Source organism: Mustela erminea, chromosome 14, assembly GCF_009829155.1.
Source record: "Mustela erminea isolate mMusErm1 chromosome 14, mMusErm1.Pri, whole genome shotgun sequence".
Taxonomy (NCBI): domain Eukaryota; kingdom Metazoa; phylum Chordata; class Mammalia; order Carnivora; family Mustelidae; genus Mustela; species Mustela erminea.
In genome coordinates, this window is record NC_045627.1 from 64,160,419 (window position 1) to 64,177,178 (window position 16,760).

General features: G+C 39.8%; 1 protein-coding gene across 3 annotated transcripts in view; it reads right to left on the reverse strand.

The window, feature by feature from the left end:
• Positions 1-16,760, reverse strand: part of PKD2L1 (polycystin 2 like 1, transient receptor potential cation channel) — a 155,858-nt gene that overhangs the window by 11,395 nt on the left and 127,703 nt on the right. The window lies entirely within an intron of this gene.

Here is a 16,760-nt window from a genome sequence, read left to right on the forward strand (position 1 = left end):
TTTTTCCTAATGCCAAAGCCTGATTAAATTGTTGCAGCTTCTTGATGGCCACTAGGTGGTACTCCTTGCTGTAACTTTTTCTCTTCCATTTCTCCAGTTGTAAATTATACTCAGTATGAACTTGCTCTGAACTGGTTGTCAACCATTATGGAAGCATAACATCTCTGATTATTACCCAAGTAGTAAAGACTATGTCTTTTGAGAGAAATGATTTCACCTGGTCAAATGCCCACGGACACTCAGAAATTCAGTATTCTTTGTAACTTTTTAATTGAAGTACATGTAAACAGAAAAGACCAAGAAACCATTTTAAAACTTTGTAAATTGGGGCACCTGGGTGGCTCAGTGGGTTAAGCCGCTGCCTTCGGCTCAGGTCATGATCTCAAGGTCCTGGGATCGAGTCCCGAATCGGGCTCTCTGCTCAGCAGGGGGCCTGCTTCCCCCCACCCCCCGCCTGCCTCTCTGCCTACTTGTGATCTTTCTCTGTCAAATAAATAAATAAAATCTTCTAAAAAAATAAATAAAACTTTGTAAATTATGGTTTATGCCTTGTGTACTACCTATTCAATACCTTCTCTACCCAGATACCTTCTCTTCCTTGTTAACTCATATTTCAGCAAATTTTGTACTTGTCTTAGGAGATGAGGGGTGCTTAGCCACACCCCCACCTCTCTGAAATTCAAATTACTATATCTCATACCCCAGATAGACACTTGGTAGAACATATTTCAGTCTACCAACCTGATTATTCTAAAGACACATTTTATATTCATTAAGCAAACATTACTCAAAGTCTAACATGTGAAACACCTTGCTGGGTCATTGGTGTCTATCCTTAAAAACACGTATTGAGGGGCGTCTAGTGGCTCAGTGGGTTAAAACCTCTGCCTGGGATCAAGCCCCAAGCCCCTGCATCGCATGGGCTCTCTGTTCAGCGGGGAACTTGCTTCCCCCGCCACTCTGCCTGCCTCTCTGCCTACTTGTAATCTCTATCTGTCAAATAAATAAATAAAATATTTAAAAAAAAAACACCACCTATTGAGAAAGATGTCCCAGAATGAACTTTTTTTTTTTTAAGATTTTTTATTTTATTTGTTTGACAGAGAGAGAGATCACAAGTAGGCAGAGAGGCAGGCAGAGAGAGGTAGGGAAGCAGGCTCCCTGCTGAGCAGAGAGCCCGATGCAGGGCTTGATCCCAGGATCCTGAGATCATGACCTGAGTTGAAGGCAGAGGCTTAACCCACTGAGCCACCCAAGTGTCCCCAGAATGAACTTTTTTTTTAGTACATCTTAACATTTAAAATTTAATTATACAAAAGAGAAGATGTAATAGTATTCTGACCTGTCCTGCTCATGTATACACTCAGAATGAATTCATTGTTGTTGAATGAGCATGAGCCTAGGAGCCAGACTGACCTATGTTCAAATCCTAGCTCTGTCACTTACAATATAGTCTTGGGCTCTGAGCCTCAGATTCCTCATTACTAAATGGGGGAACACAATATCTTTCTTGTAATATTATAAAGATGAAAGATGATGTCTTTAGAATGCATTGAACACAGTGAGTGCTTAACAATTAGTTCAAGTCACCCCATCATATGCTCCTCAGGAGACAAGGACTACGTTTCATTCATTTAGCAAAGTGCCCGGTATTTAATATTTTCCTCAATAAGTGTTTGTTAGGCTAAACCAAAAGTGTGGTGGGGGAACCACAAAAGGAGTAGAATGAAACAAATTAATAGTTTTCAAAGAAAATAAAGTATTATGACTCCATATTTGATACCTGGCAGCAAAGTCACTAAAATAGTCAAGAATAATTCCTATTTAATAGTTGTTGGAAGGAGGCTGGAATGTTCCTCAGTCCAAAGAGAGTAATAAATTAATAGTCTTGGGTAAGAGAAACAAAGCTAGTCCTTAGCTGCCCTAGGGAGCAAGTACAGTTGGTCAGTAACTCTTACACAACATGATGGTAGAAATGTTGATAGCACAGCTCAATCTTCCTAATATGTTAACCATCCAGAACATCAGATGAGTATCGGGCTTGGAGGTTACTGCAATCTGAACCCAGAAGCAGGGCAGAAAAAGTCCAGGATTGCTAGATTATGTGAAATCTTATGTCTCTTATGTCTCTCCCCATCATAATATGTTATGGTGACTGCAGCATGTATCAGAATTACTTGGAAGGCTTATTAAAACACAGTCTGCTATAGGATGGAACTCAATAATTTTCATTTCCAATACATTCCCATGTAATGTTGCTGTTACTGGTTCTGGGACCATACTAGAACCACTGCCTTGACCTGTTGCTACATAATCCCACTTGTCTTTGATGGAGTTGTCAAGAAGGCAGGGTGTTTCCCAGTGCCTGTCTCCATGATTCTCATGAGTGGGAGTGAGGAAGAAGAAATAACTTCTTTCCCAAGAGGCTGTCAGAACCTTCCTTCTGAGATAGGGAGGGATAGGAAAGCTTTTACAAACTACCTAGACCTCTTAGAGGACCTCGTCCTCACCCCAAGGGAAAACCACTGAGTCTATTGTCCTATGGAGCCACTGGCAGTCATGGGAGCTGACCACATCCCTCCAGCATATTGTAGGAGAAAAAAGATTGAAACCAACTCAATGATCTTACCTGCTGTCTCCTTTCCCCCACTCCACCCTCTTAATTTCCTTTCAGGTAAATCATTTGACCTTACCATGGAAAACCAGCTTATCTAATTAGAACATCTGGTTCAGAGGTTTCTGAATCTGATAGGGACTCAATGTATCCATTCCATCCATCCACTCAGTGGACCCCTCATCGTTCTCCATATCAGGAGAAATAATAGACCAGAGTAGCCATTTATTACCTCAGAACATCTATTTTATGCCCTCTGCAAAGTGCCTGACATCCTGACATCCTGACATGCCTATTTCATTTAACTCTACAACAGCACCGTGTGTGTGTGTATGTGTGTGTGTGTGTGTGTGTGTGTGTGTCTATTATTATCATCCCTATTTTCCAGTTGCAAATAGCTGAAGAAACTCGCCCAAGAGCCAGGATTCCAATGCAAACCTAACTGCTCCCACAGCAAACTAATTCTGTTCTGTTCCTAGGACTGAGCTATATCCAAGGAGTAGAAGTTATAGGAGGAACATTATCAAATGATGGAGTAAACTCCACCAAAGGAAGAATTTCCTGACCACTTTGCGCTTTCAAATTATGAAATGGACCACTTCGCAAACATCCATTTCATCCCTGAGAATGTCAACGCGGACTACCTGCTGAGGATCACATGGAGGGGCTCCTGCAAGGGGCCTCCCTGGTTCCTTCCTTGAAGGTCCAGTGAAGGAGTAGAATTGCTCCATTTCAAAAAGCAACACTAGACCAGGGAATGAGGGGAAACAGGAAGGAATCAGAATTTGACTCAGTATATGGAATGTCTGTGTATCAGTACATTACTAACTTTTAAATATAGTGAGGGCCTCATTGCAGGAAGTTTTCAGACACTGGACAATGACTGTATGAGAACATTGTCAAGAAGAGTCAAGGGATGCCTGGGTGGCTCAGTGGGTTAAGCCTCTGCCTTTGGCTCAGGTCATGATCTTGGGGTCTTGGGATCAAGCCCCGCATTGGGCTCTCTGCTCAGCAGGGAGCCTGTTCCCACCGCACCCCATCCCTGCCTGCCTCTCTGCCTACCTGTGATCTCTGCCAAATAAATAAATAAAATCTTTAAAAAAGAAGAAGAAGAAGAATCAGAGACAAGGTGTTGGTCTCACCATCCAGCACAGAGTAACTGATTTTTATTCTCTTGGGCAGAAATCAAGTTCTCTTGCATACACTATATCATGCTTTTTAACCTAAGCCTCAGATCGAATTCACAGTTGCTGAATAATAACAATAACTGACATCACTGACACTTATTGTGCACTGGGCTTTGCACACATTATCCAATAAGCCCATAAAAACTTCATAAAGTAGGAACTACCATCTGCATTTTATGCTATTAAATAACTTGTCCAAAGATCATATAGCAGGTAAATAGAAGTTGGATTCAAACTCAGGTCTGCCTTACTCCAAAGACCAGGAATTTAGCCACTATACAATACATTACCATACCCTCTATCACTCAAATCTTTCTAATCAGGGACTCTGACTCTCCTTCCAAAAATCAAGCCAAATGTTTAGTATTTTTTTTAAGATTTTATTTATTTATTTGACAGACAGAGATCACAAGTAGGCAAAGAGGCAGGCAGAGAGAGAGGAAGGGAACCAGGCTCCCTGCTGAGCAGAGAGCCCAACGCGGGGCTCGATCCCAGGACCCTGGGATCACGACCTGAGCCAAAGGCAGGGGCTTAATCCACTGAGTCACCCAGGTGCCCCCAAACTTTTAGTATTTTACACAAGTTTATAAGGCTTTCTTATAAGAAAACTATTTGAAGAGTCTAATATCTGAGTTAGGACGTGAATTGCGAAAAGCATTTGGTAAACTCAAAATATAACCATCTTAAAGGAAGCTCCAAATTCCTTCATTCTGGTATAAACATATAATTGTGTATAAATCTGTATCAAGAGTCATACTCTGACATAGCTAAGTCCCAAAGAAGGAAAAACTCATATGCCCAAAAACATGACCTGGGTTGTTCATAGTATCGAAAGATTGTAAACAACCTAAATGTCTTACAAAGAGACAATATTGAAGGAAACTATGATATCAGTGAGCCACTTAATGGAGTATTACACAGCCATTGAAATGGTAGTAAACACAGAATGCAAAATTGTATATGTACATATGTATGTACAGTATACAAATATATCCCTACTCCTAAGAATGCTTTAAGAACAAGGATTTAATATGGATTTTAAAGGAGGCAGATATAAAACACAGTCAAAAAAGAAGTAGCATCAGTCTTGGATATTGCTTTTATCTATTATGATATTCCATGACTCATATAAAATCCAACAAAGCCAAATATTCCTAGAGTTAATGTCTCCTTATTAAGTGGTGTGCTTTTTCTTAGTACCAGTGAGAACTGAGCAACCTATTTATGTCTTCTTGCTTTGGTTGCCAGGAACCCCAGGCTTTATTCTTATTTGCTATACTTTTGTTTATCTTGGGTTTTCTGGTACCAGTTCTCTTTCTCCCCTTTCACCACTTTTTTTTTGCTATGTCTTTTTTATTATAGTTCTAATGGACTATATTTTATTGTGTCTGTGCTTTTTGATGTAAGCTGGCTTAGGTTCCTTTTAGACATAGGTGGGGCATAAATATATTATTATTAAAGAAGTATGACTATAATAATTATTATTAATCATCATTATCATGAGCTTGGATAATAACCTGATTTTATCCATTCCAATGTTTATAGTAGAGCCTGAATATTATTGTTCTCTCTTTTGAACTGTTGGAAGACCTTCCCAGCTCAGGGCAACAGCAAGAAGTCAGCAGTTGTTTTGTGTGCCTACTTTCCCAGATGCTTATATATAGGCCATTATATGCTACTGAGTTCCTTTCTTGTTCCTAATTACCGTGTGATAGAACTTAGCTGTCATTTTCTAACAACACTCTCCTTGGGCAGGAGAGTGTCAGCTAATTGACAAAGAACTCTGAAGAGTTGGAGTGCTTCTGCCAGCAACTGTATAATTATAATTCCTTTATATGTCTATACTACTCATCTGTTCGAAACTCTGTGCCTTCAAGTTTTTGAAACTCAAACTCACTCCTTCCTAAGTGGATAGCTGTGAGAAAAAGTATGGAGGATGCTTCTCTAGAAATCTGGAGGTCTCTTCCCTCTGCCTCCAAACCCAGCCCTGACAGTCATTGTGTGGATAGAACTCCCACTGTTCTATTCCCACTGGGAATAGAACTCTTACTCTTACAGGCTGATTCTTCTTTCTTGTGAAATAAAATGCAATGCCTTGAAATAGTCACTTCTTATGCCTCCCCATCAGCATCTGATAATAGTTTCATAATAACTTAGGAAAACACTTTAGTTCCCACTCCCTATGGAAAAGAATCAGGTCTCATCAGCCTCCCTGATGATTTTTTATCAGAGAGGTTATAAGCACCTTGGTTTCTCTGGGTTCCATTACTTTTTGTCCCTCCCACGTCAAACTATGAACAAGAGTTCTTCTCCCCCTGTTTGTCATAGACTACTAGTCATCTCCAATAGTTTCCTTCCCTTTCTTACATGATCACACAATTTTATGTAGAGGCACATGGCTGCCAAACTAAATGCCCCATTACCCAGCCTCCCCTGTAGCTAGTTAACGGTGACTATTTGAACAAGTTCTTGTCAATGGAATGTGAGTGGAGTGGTATGCTTCCACTTAAACTCCAGGTTCATACCATTAAAAGGAAGGAATGTGCTTTCTACTTTCTTACTTCCTGATAGCTGTAATAGGGACATAGAGCAGGAGCTGGAGCATGAGGTAGAAGCCGTACGTTGAGAATGACAACCCAAAGAGGTAGAAGCAGTCTGGGCCCTACATGACTGTGGATCCCCCCATCAGTCCAGAGCTTCAGTACACTCAGCCTGGAGCCTGACCGGGCCTCCATCTCACAACCCTGAGATCATGACCTGAGTCGAATTCAAGAGTCAGAAGCTTCATGGACTGATCCACCCATGTGCCCCCAGTCCAGGGCTTCTTATACAGTTCAGCTTGCTATGGGAGAAAGAAATAAACTTCTATTTTATTTACGCACCGTTACTACCGCTAAATCAATATCCAAACAGAAGCTTTTTATAGGATTACGTCCATGGCAGGTGGGTACTTTGGAAAAGGAATTTTTCTAAGAAAATTAGGGGGAAAGAGTTGAAGTTAACAAATGGACAGCACAAAATTCCTATGTTAAGAAAAGTCAAATCTAACCACAGAGCTCTTGGTTAAAATTATTTACTGAGTATACAAAACCCCTTTTCCTTTGCTTAGTAGGAAGTTCCCTATTAAGAAATCAAATCCTCTTATTGCTACTGCTCTCCTTGGGCAATTCCTTCTTTCACCCACATATTCTAATTAATGCTATTAAGTCCTTTATTTTATTTTTTTTTTAAGATTTTTATTTATTTATTTGACAGACAGAGATCACAAGTAGGCAGAGAGGCAGGCAAAGAGAGAGAAGGAAGCAAGCTCCCTGCTTGAGCAGAGAGCCCGATGCGGGACTCAATCCCAGGACTCTGAGATCATGACCTGAGCTGAAGGCAGAGGCTTTAACCCACTGAGCCACCCAGGCGCCCCCTATTAGGTCCTTTAAAATTGGATTCCAATGCCTCCTGTTTCTTAAGATGGAAAGTAGGCAGAAGACAATTGCAACTTAGAAATGAGAGAAGGGTTAAATCCTCAGAGCATTCACTAGAGGATTATAAAACCGGTGCATTTCCCTAAAATTCAAATATATTTATTTATATGTGCTCAGAAAATGGCCAAAATTATGTATACCACTCTCTTTTAGGATTTTATTTTTTTATTTGACAGGGAGTGGGAGGGGCAGAGGGATAAGCAGACTCCCCAGTGAGCAGGGAGCCCGATGCAGGGCTGGTTGCTGGGCTGGTTGCAGGGCTGGTTGCAGGGCTCGATGCCAGTACCCTGGGATCATGATGTGAGTCAAAGGCAGATGCTTAATCAACTGAGCCACCCAGGCACCCCTATATATACCAGACTCTTAATAGTGTTTAATAATAGTGGCCTTTAATATTTTCCATATTATTTGACTCTTGTTTTTAAAACAAGAACTATAGTAGTTAAACTTTTAATAAAGATATTCCCATGATTTGGGGGTAGAGGGGGTAAAATTCTTTTGTAATGAAATGAGGAGAAACCCTGCTTTATATTTTCCTTTCATACTTGCCCTCCCAAACTCTGACTCTGGCAAAGCTCTTGCATATTCATAGCCTGAGGCCTTAGTTGGCTCTAGCTCCCACCCCTGCCTTCTCCAGGCTAAGCGCCAGTATGTTAAAACAAAACAAAACAAAACAAAACAAAACAAAACAAAAAACACAAGCAAATGGCAATGACTTTGGGTCTCTTCAGACTTGAATGGCTGCCTGTTTCTGAGACCCACAAGAGTTCCCAGGTCTCTCTGAACATTTTGTCCTCTAACATCTTGCCATCATCCTGGAGCACCGCCCCGCCCCCCACACCCAACCTGCCATAGCATCAGTAGCAATGCAGGTCACTACTAGTTTACAGACATTGGTTTCCTTTGCTCCTTGAAGGCAGAAGGTGTATCTCCTGTATTTCAAAGTCTTTAACCTTTAGAAGAGTCTGCTATGTAATAGAGACTTCGTGAAAGTCTGAAGGAATTGAATGTGTGAATAGCCAGGATCGTGTCCTTAGTTTGAACCCTTTGCTAATGAGCTCTCAACATTTCATTTGTTGAGCACTCCATGCTAAGAAATAATCTGATTTGGGGCACCTGGGTGGCTCAGTGGGTTAAGCCACTGTCTTCGGCTCAGGTCATGATCTCAGGGTCCTGAGATCAAGTCCCACGTCGGGCTCTCTGCTCGGCGGGGAGCCTGCTTCCCTCTCTCTCTCTCTCTACCTGCCTCTCTGCCTGCTTGTGATCTCTGTTAAATAAATAAATAAAATCTTTAAAAAAAAAAAAAAAAGAATCTGATTTGACTACCTCAAACTCAAACTCATTCTCCAAACCAGGGGTTGTCAAACCTCTCATTCTCAGAACTCCTTTGTAACTCTTAAAAAATTATTAGGAACTCCAAAAAGTTTTTATTTGGGTTATAACTAACAGTAATTACCTTATAGAAATTAAAACTGAGAAAAAATTGAGACATTTATAATAATTATTATTATGTTAAAATTATGTTAAAATGATGTTCATGTTAAAATAACAAACCCCATATACATATACATAAACAATATATTTTTATGAAAAACAACTATTTTCTAAATCAAAACAAATAAATTCAGTGAGAAAAATGGGATCGTTTAACATTTTTGCAAGTCTGTTTAAATATCTGGCTTTAGAGAAGATTGCTGGATTCCCATATCTGCTTCAGAATTCAATCTGCTGCTATATGCTGTTTTTGTTGAAGTATATGAAGAAAATATGATCTCTCACAAATTTGTAATTAAGTAAGGGAAAGGGCCTCAGGAAGCCCCAGAGTTCCTTGGAGCCCATCTTTGAGAACATTGCCCTTTAACTTATATCTGTGACTAGAACCTACACACAGGCCTAATGATCTGCCTCAACTTAAAATCCTAGATTTATTTTTTTTTAAAGATTTTATTTATTTATCTGACACAGAGAGAGGGATCACAAGTAGGCAGAGAGGCAGGCAGAGAGAGAGGGGGAAGCAGGTTCCCCGCTGAGCAGAGAGCCTGATGTGGGGCTCAATCCCAGGACCTGAGCCGAAGGCAGAGGTTTTAACATGTTGAGCCACCCAGGCACCCCAAAATCCTAGATTTATTGTTGCTACCACCTAATAGCGTAAAGAGACAATTATCAATATTATTATAATCCCTTATCTGTGTCCCATGTTCCATAGTTTTCAAAGTGTTTTCCCATGCAATGTCTCCCAGTAGCTTATTAGATATGGTCTGACCTTGCCCATGAGCAGTTTACCTAATGTTAAATTTCACAATTCAATCAAATAAATTTTAATGATATAATTAGCTTTATTAGTTAAACCATGCATCAGTCAGCATCCCATCTAGCAAGTAGAGGGGAGATCCAAAGGGCTGCAGAAAAGGAAAGTTTTCTAAAGGTACAAAGGGAGTAGAAAAAAAGGAAATTATTAGCAAAGAAGCCCTTGTTTTTGGCAAGGTAGCCCTTCTATGGGGAATGGAAGGGATCTCTCTGCACATTTCCTAGAGCTGACCAAGAAATTCCAATGCTGACTGGTTAAAGGTTACCTTTTTGGGGGGGGGTGGTTGAAACTGCAGTTAGGTAAGGTATTAAGTCTTGATAGGTATTAAGTCTTGATTTACTGACATGGGGCCTTAACATAAGTGACACCATTTGGGATCTGTGGTTTTATTTTTAACACTATGAATCATGAAGTTCAAATTTATATGATCTGCACACGGCCATTCAGCTGGCAAGAGAGAGTCAATACTCAGACTCATGCTTTATGAATGTGAACTCCTTGTTCTTTCTCTGGCTACTTATATCGCAGAACCCCAGACTGGTTTCATCTACAAGAATCTAGAATATCTAGATTTTATCAGCTACAGCTGCCTGCTCTCTTGTACTTGATCAAAGCATAGTTATTGGTAAAAATTCCTTCCCTGATTCCAAGAGCTGGTATTTAAATGTACAGTACTCCTAGAGACCAATGACAGCCCCATATGTGGGAAAACTACATGACAGGTTGTCGCCTAGCATTGGACAATAGGTCCAGGCTCACCAGTCTTGTAACAGTGATCCAGGTCCTCGGAATTCTGGGGCACCAGGGAATCCTGCTACAGCAGATATAGGCCAAAGCCTGTGGTGGGACCTAAATCCCTATTATTTAGGTTGAGGTGACTCAGATGACTTCACCCTAGTACTAGAAGGACTTTGTAATTCTCTGTGTCTGGATGGGCCATGGGTAATAGAGCATGCTAGGAAAAGCATGAAATCATGATCCCATGGCCAGTCTTGATCCCTGGCAACTGCTTCTAGAGGGCCCAGTCTTTCTGATCCTTGATAAGCATTAACCTGATGCTTTCTCAGATCTGAGGCTTCCGGTGGATTTAACTTTACATTTCAGTATTTTCCTAATTTATACCTTGACGTGGTATTCCACATCACTGATATTTATTGAAAGCCCACTATATGCCAGGCATTGTACTATTTGTACTTACTTAGTTTCTATCAATCTCAAAAGGCAGTCATTATCATTACTTGATATATAAGGAAATCAGGGCTTCCAGAGATTTAAGTATCTTGACCTAGCTTACCAAAGGCAATGGTTAATAACTGGTTGTACCGTCATTTGAACCATGTCATCTTATTCTAGGTCCCATGTTTTCTCCATCACCATTGCACCTTCACTAATGTCATGGCTCTATGTGACCAATTATCTTCTGCCATCATTACAGTCACATAGGGTATAGGAGCTCACCCACAGACAGTTTTTGAACCTCCAACATATTTCTGTTCCTTTCCTTGTCAATTCTAGGAATGCTTAGTCAAGAAAGACATCTTCTGTGGAGGTTCCTCAAAAAATTAAAATTTTTTTGAATTACTGTATGAACCAGCAATTGCACTCCTGGGTATTTATCTGAAGAAAATGATATCACTATCTCAAAAAAGGTATTTGCACCCCTATGTTCATTGCAGCATTATTTATAATAGCCAGCCAAGACATGGAAACAACCTAAGTGTCCATTGACAAATGAATGGATAAAGAAAATGTGGTACATATATATGAGGTAATATTATTCATCCATCAAAAAGGAAATGCTGCTATTTGCAACAACATGGATGGCCATTAAGGACATTATACTAAGTGAAAGAAGTCAGCCAGAGAAAGACAAATACTCTATGTCATGTATATGTGGAATCTAAAACAAAACCAAAACCAACCCATCAGACTTATAGATACAGAAAACAAATTGGTGGTTGCCAGACATAGGAGTGCGGGCGGGGAGGGGTGTGAAATTTGTGAAGGTGGTCAAAAGGTACAAAATTCCAAATATAAGATAAACAAATCCAGCATGGTGATGTAATGTACAGCATGGTGACTACAGTTAACTTAACAATACTGTATTGTGTATTTGAAGGTTGCTAAGAGACTAAATCCTAAAAATGCTCATCACAAGAAAAAACAAGAACTATGTGTAGTGAGGAATGTTAACCAAACTAACTGTGATCATTTCCCAATATATACATATATCAAATCATTATGATTTACACCTAAAACAAATACAATGTTGTATGTCACTTATGTCTCCAATAAAAAAAAAAAAAGACATCTTTTTCTTAGTCTCCAAACTTACTTCAACCTCCCCTATCAATATAAGATTCCACCAATCTATGGACAGAACCTTGAAATCCAAAAAACAAACAAACAAACAAACAAACAAAACTTGAAATCCACTCAAAAAAGGCAGAGTGAATAGAGGTAGGCATTTCCTTACAACCAGTGACAAACAAGGGATATTCAGTTGACATTAGTTGGTGTGTAGACACAAGTCATCAAAGGCTAAGGGTCTCCGTCCTCCTCCCCAACTGCGTGGTGACCAGACCCAGGCTTGTCCTACCTCAGAACAGCTCCTAAACAGGGCCAGTCGCAGGTGCACCTTTGAGATAACAATACTATCTCCTAAAACAAACAGCCATTGTTTCTACACAAAGGCCTTCAATGTTTCCTCCATCAACAAAAGGCCACAGCCATCCTGCCAAGAAGACAAAGAGCTGGAAAGCCTTTCATAAATATCATGACGGTGGGAGGGGAGGAGTGGGGGCAGGAAAATCATTCTCCAGTGCTTTCTGTGTGAAAGAAAAGGACCAACTCCACCCATCAAGGACCATTCTGAATTACTGGTCACTCCTGGACTATTCATAATGACAACAATAACGGCTTCCTAATCTGTGAAATGGAAATAATATCTGTCCCTTCCAGGACTGCGTCAGGATCAAATGAGGTAATAGCTATACAAGCTCTTTGTAAGATTTAAAAGGCTGCGCAACTGATAGGGTTGTTATGGGAAGATAGATGGTTCACCCACATTGCCTGCATAAAAAAGATAGCTCTATTTTAGCTGATGAAACTCCAAATAGCTCTGGTATCTCACCCAAGTCCTCAAATAAAGCATAGGGGAGAAGAAATGTGGTCAGTATAGCTGAGCACTGAAGTCTATGAGGGCCCCTCCCAGGCCAAAGTTGGCTATTCTTCCTAGCCCCAGGAACTCAAATCCTGGAAATGAGCTCCCTGGTGGTTGGTCTCTCACCTAGGGTTTAATGGTCCAAACTTTACCCCCATCTCCTCCCTTGTCCCTCTTAAAACATACCTTCCTTTAGCAATTTACACAAAAATAGATTTACATAATAAGTTAAAGCATGAGAAAAACAATCCATCCTCACTGGTGATCAAAGACAAATTAAGGCAAATTGTACCATTTTATGCCTATTTAATAATAAAAATTAAAAATGAGAATATCCAATGTTGGTGAGACCGTGAGAAAATTGGTATGATCTCAAAGTATTAGTGGCATAATAAATTTGTGTGATTCCCTACAAAAGCAAAATGACAACATATAACCAAGTACTAAGAAGGTATTCCTATCTTTTGTCCTAGCATCTCCCTCCTTGGCAATTCCCAAGGAAATACTTTAACAGAAATGGCAAAAAGTAGCAAGTATAGATTTACCTACAGTTGGCAAATGTGGAAGTAACAAGAGAAATGTTCTAATTAATTGTGATGTGACTATAGTCATTAAAACAAATATATAAAAACTACTTACAAACATAAGGAAATATTTAAGATATAATTCTAAGTGAAAGGGAACCCCAGGAGTGGCGTCTGGGTGACCTAGTTGGTTAAGTGGCTGCCTTCAGCTCAGATCCTGAGCAGGTTCCCTGCTTCGGTCACTCCCTCCCTGCTCAGGCTCTCCTCACTCTCTCTCTCTGAAATAAATGGATAAAATCTTAAAAAAAAAAAAAAAAAAAGAAAGAAAGAAAGAAAGAAAGAAAAGGAAGAAAGGGAACCATATGATACAAATAGGTAAAATATGTAAATATATGGATATAGGCTGGTAACAAATGATAATATCTTTAGTGTTATGTTGATAAATTATAGCTGAATTATATTTCAAAATATTCTTTAATTTTTTCATATCATTTTAGAAATATAGCAATAAAAAGAAAAAAGTAATCAGCCAGTAGAATTCAAAATTATGCTTCTACTAATATAGGACACATAGTCATCCTTGCAAAGATGTTGACAGGAGTTAATAAATTTATGTGTAACACCTTTGCATGCAGAGAGACTGTAGTAGACTCTAGCTGAAAGGATCAAAAATTGAGTCAGGTCAACAGTCACTGTATTGGATTCCTGCTTCTGCCACTGGCTTGCTGTGTGGCCTTGGGCAAGCTATTTGACATATCTAAACCTTTCCTGATTTATAAAATGGAAGTGATAGCGGAACTGATATCCTAGAATCATTGTGCATAGTCAATAAGATGAGGTACATAGCGTAGTGCTTTTATTTAATAACAGGTTGGTGTGTGTGCTATTAATAACAATGATGCTGGTAGTTGTAAGGATTAACTGAGGTCTCCCAGAAAAAATGCCCTAACTTAAATCATGCTGTTCAAATGATATTATCCCTATAGGTGAAGCCAGCTACAAGCCAAACAGACCTTGTTTTTAGAGCAGTTTTAGGTTCAAAGCAAAATTGAATGGAAGGTATAGAGATTTCCCTTATACCCTTGCCTCTGGATATGGACAGTCTTCCTCACTATCAAAATCCCCCACCAGAGTAGCACACCTACTATAATCGATGAACCTTTTTTTATTATTCAAAGTCCACACTTTACATTAGATGTTGTACATTACATGGGTTTGGACAAATGTATAATGACATGTATCTACCATAATATTGTCATATAGAGTAGTTCCACTGTCTTAAAAATTCTCCACACACCACCTACTCATCTCCCTCTCCTCCTAGATCCCTGGCAACCACGGATCCTTTTACTCTCTGCATAGTTTTGCCTTCCTCAAAATGTACATACAATATGTAGTCCTTTCAGATCTGCTTCTTTCCTTTTTTAAGCAATTTTTAAAAAATTTTTATTTATGTATTTGACAAGGAAAGAGACAGCAAGAGAGGGAACACAAGCAGGGGAAATGGGAGAGGGAGAAGAAGGCTTCCTGCAGAGCAGGAAGCCCAGCGAGGGGTTTGATCCCAGGACCCTGGGATCATGACCTGAGCCAAAGGCAGATGCTTAATGACTGAGCCACCCAGGCACCCCCTGATTTGCTTCTTTCTTAAAAGGTATTTTTTATTACCAGTCTAGAGGACCAAAGAACTATTTAAAATTCTACTAGGTAATTCAAAGATAATCACTATCAGTGATTGTGTTAGATTATTTATATATGTTATCTCCCTAAGTTAGGTACTAGTCTCTTTGTTCTACCCAAGGAAGTGCCCAAAGTCACAAAACCTGTAAGCGGCAGACCTGGTATGTGTATTCAGTTTGTCTAACTCCAGTGTTTATATCTTTCCATTATGCCAACATGTTTACCCTGATTCCAAATGTGGGTCCTAGAGGATCTGAACCCTGTCATAGGAACTGACAGGGAAAAGCATACTGATAAAGATGAATAGCCAACTACATGTCATTAAAGCTCATAGAAGACAGCCTCCTGATAGAACCACACAACAGCCACCATATTTTATGTCAGATTTTATGGCTAGGACTTGCATCCCTATCATTAGGCAGGAGAGCTAAGCACACAGAGTAGGAAATTATAAGGGTCTAGTTCAGTGTTTCTTAACATTTTTTGGCACTATCCCTCAACTCGAGGGCATTTTTAGACATTTTCTTCCTAATCACCCCTTACCCCAGTTAAATTTTAATAGCACATAAATACTACATTCATTTATGTACTGTGGCCTTTTCCAGGGCCAAAAACTTTTGCAATATCTAAGTTGTTTTTTTTTTCTTCTTCTTTCTCTCTTTCTTTTTTTTTCCTTCCAAGAAACTATTTCTACCCCCTCGGGGGTATATCATTCCCACTGAGAATATATAGTCTAGTTGCAGATGGTCAGAGCTAAGTGAGGCGGACAGGGAATTGACAGGAAGGTGAGGTCAGGACCTTGGAGAGTGCCAAAGTAGCCCCGCTGAGACCATGCCCAAGGCTCATGATTGCCTCTAGTTTTGCCTGAAAGAAGAAAGAGGCCTGGAAGAGGATGAAGGCTAGAAAGTTAGTAACAGTACTCTTTTACTACATGTTGGAAGTATCGAAATGTAAAGGCCTTCATAGCCCTAGGCACACGCTGGTCTCCCTTCCCAGGAACTTCCCTTCTTTTCACCTTCCTTTCAAGGAACTAAATCCTTCTCATCTTTCAGCTTCCAGTTCAGATATCACTTCTTCTTCTGTCCTCATAGATCCCCCAAATCTGAATACATCTGAATTGCATCACGAACTCTGTACTGGTCATATGCCCCTGGAGTATTTCATCCAGTACTGGGCCTCATATAGGGAGACCCATCATATAGGGAGAGCATTGGGTCTGGAGACCAGGGTAGTGACCATTATGAAGTATTTTTTTTACCATATGACTATTTATTTACTGGTACTAGTTACTCTTTACGGGGATAATGACTTCATGAACATTATCTTCTATGAGCCTCATATAATCCTATTGGATTAGATAGGTATAGATCAAGAAACTGAAACTCACAGAAATTAAGCAACTTGCTCAAGTTTCCTCAACTGGTGAATGGTAGGTATAGCCTGGTGTTTGTACCCAAGTCTGTAAATTCAGAGCCTATACCTTCAATCTAGAATTCTTTGACTCTATCCTTCCATGGTGACTTGTTTTATCCTTTCACTTAGTCCTCTCAACTTAGACACCAAAACTTTCTAGTTTGTGTCCATAGCTAGAACTTTAAATAAGCTTCCTTCAATGTCTGGAACATGGTGGTCTCTCATACAGGAGAGTCTTAGCTGCATTGACCACAACTACACCACTTATATCTTTAGCCCTTTTATTAGGCATCTGAGCTCTAAGGTCTGCTGAACCTTTCTCCTTCTGCCTTTAAAGAAATGGGGATCTGACCTAGCATAATAACCACTGAAACCCACCAAACTGTTTCTTGTTCCAA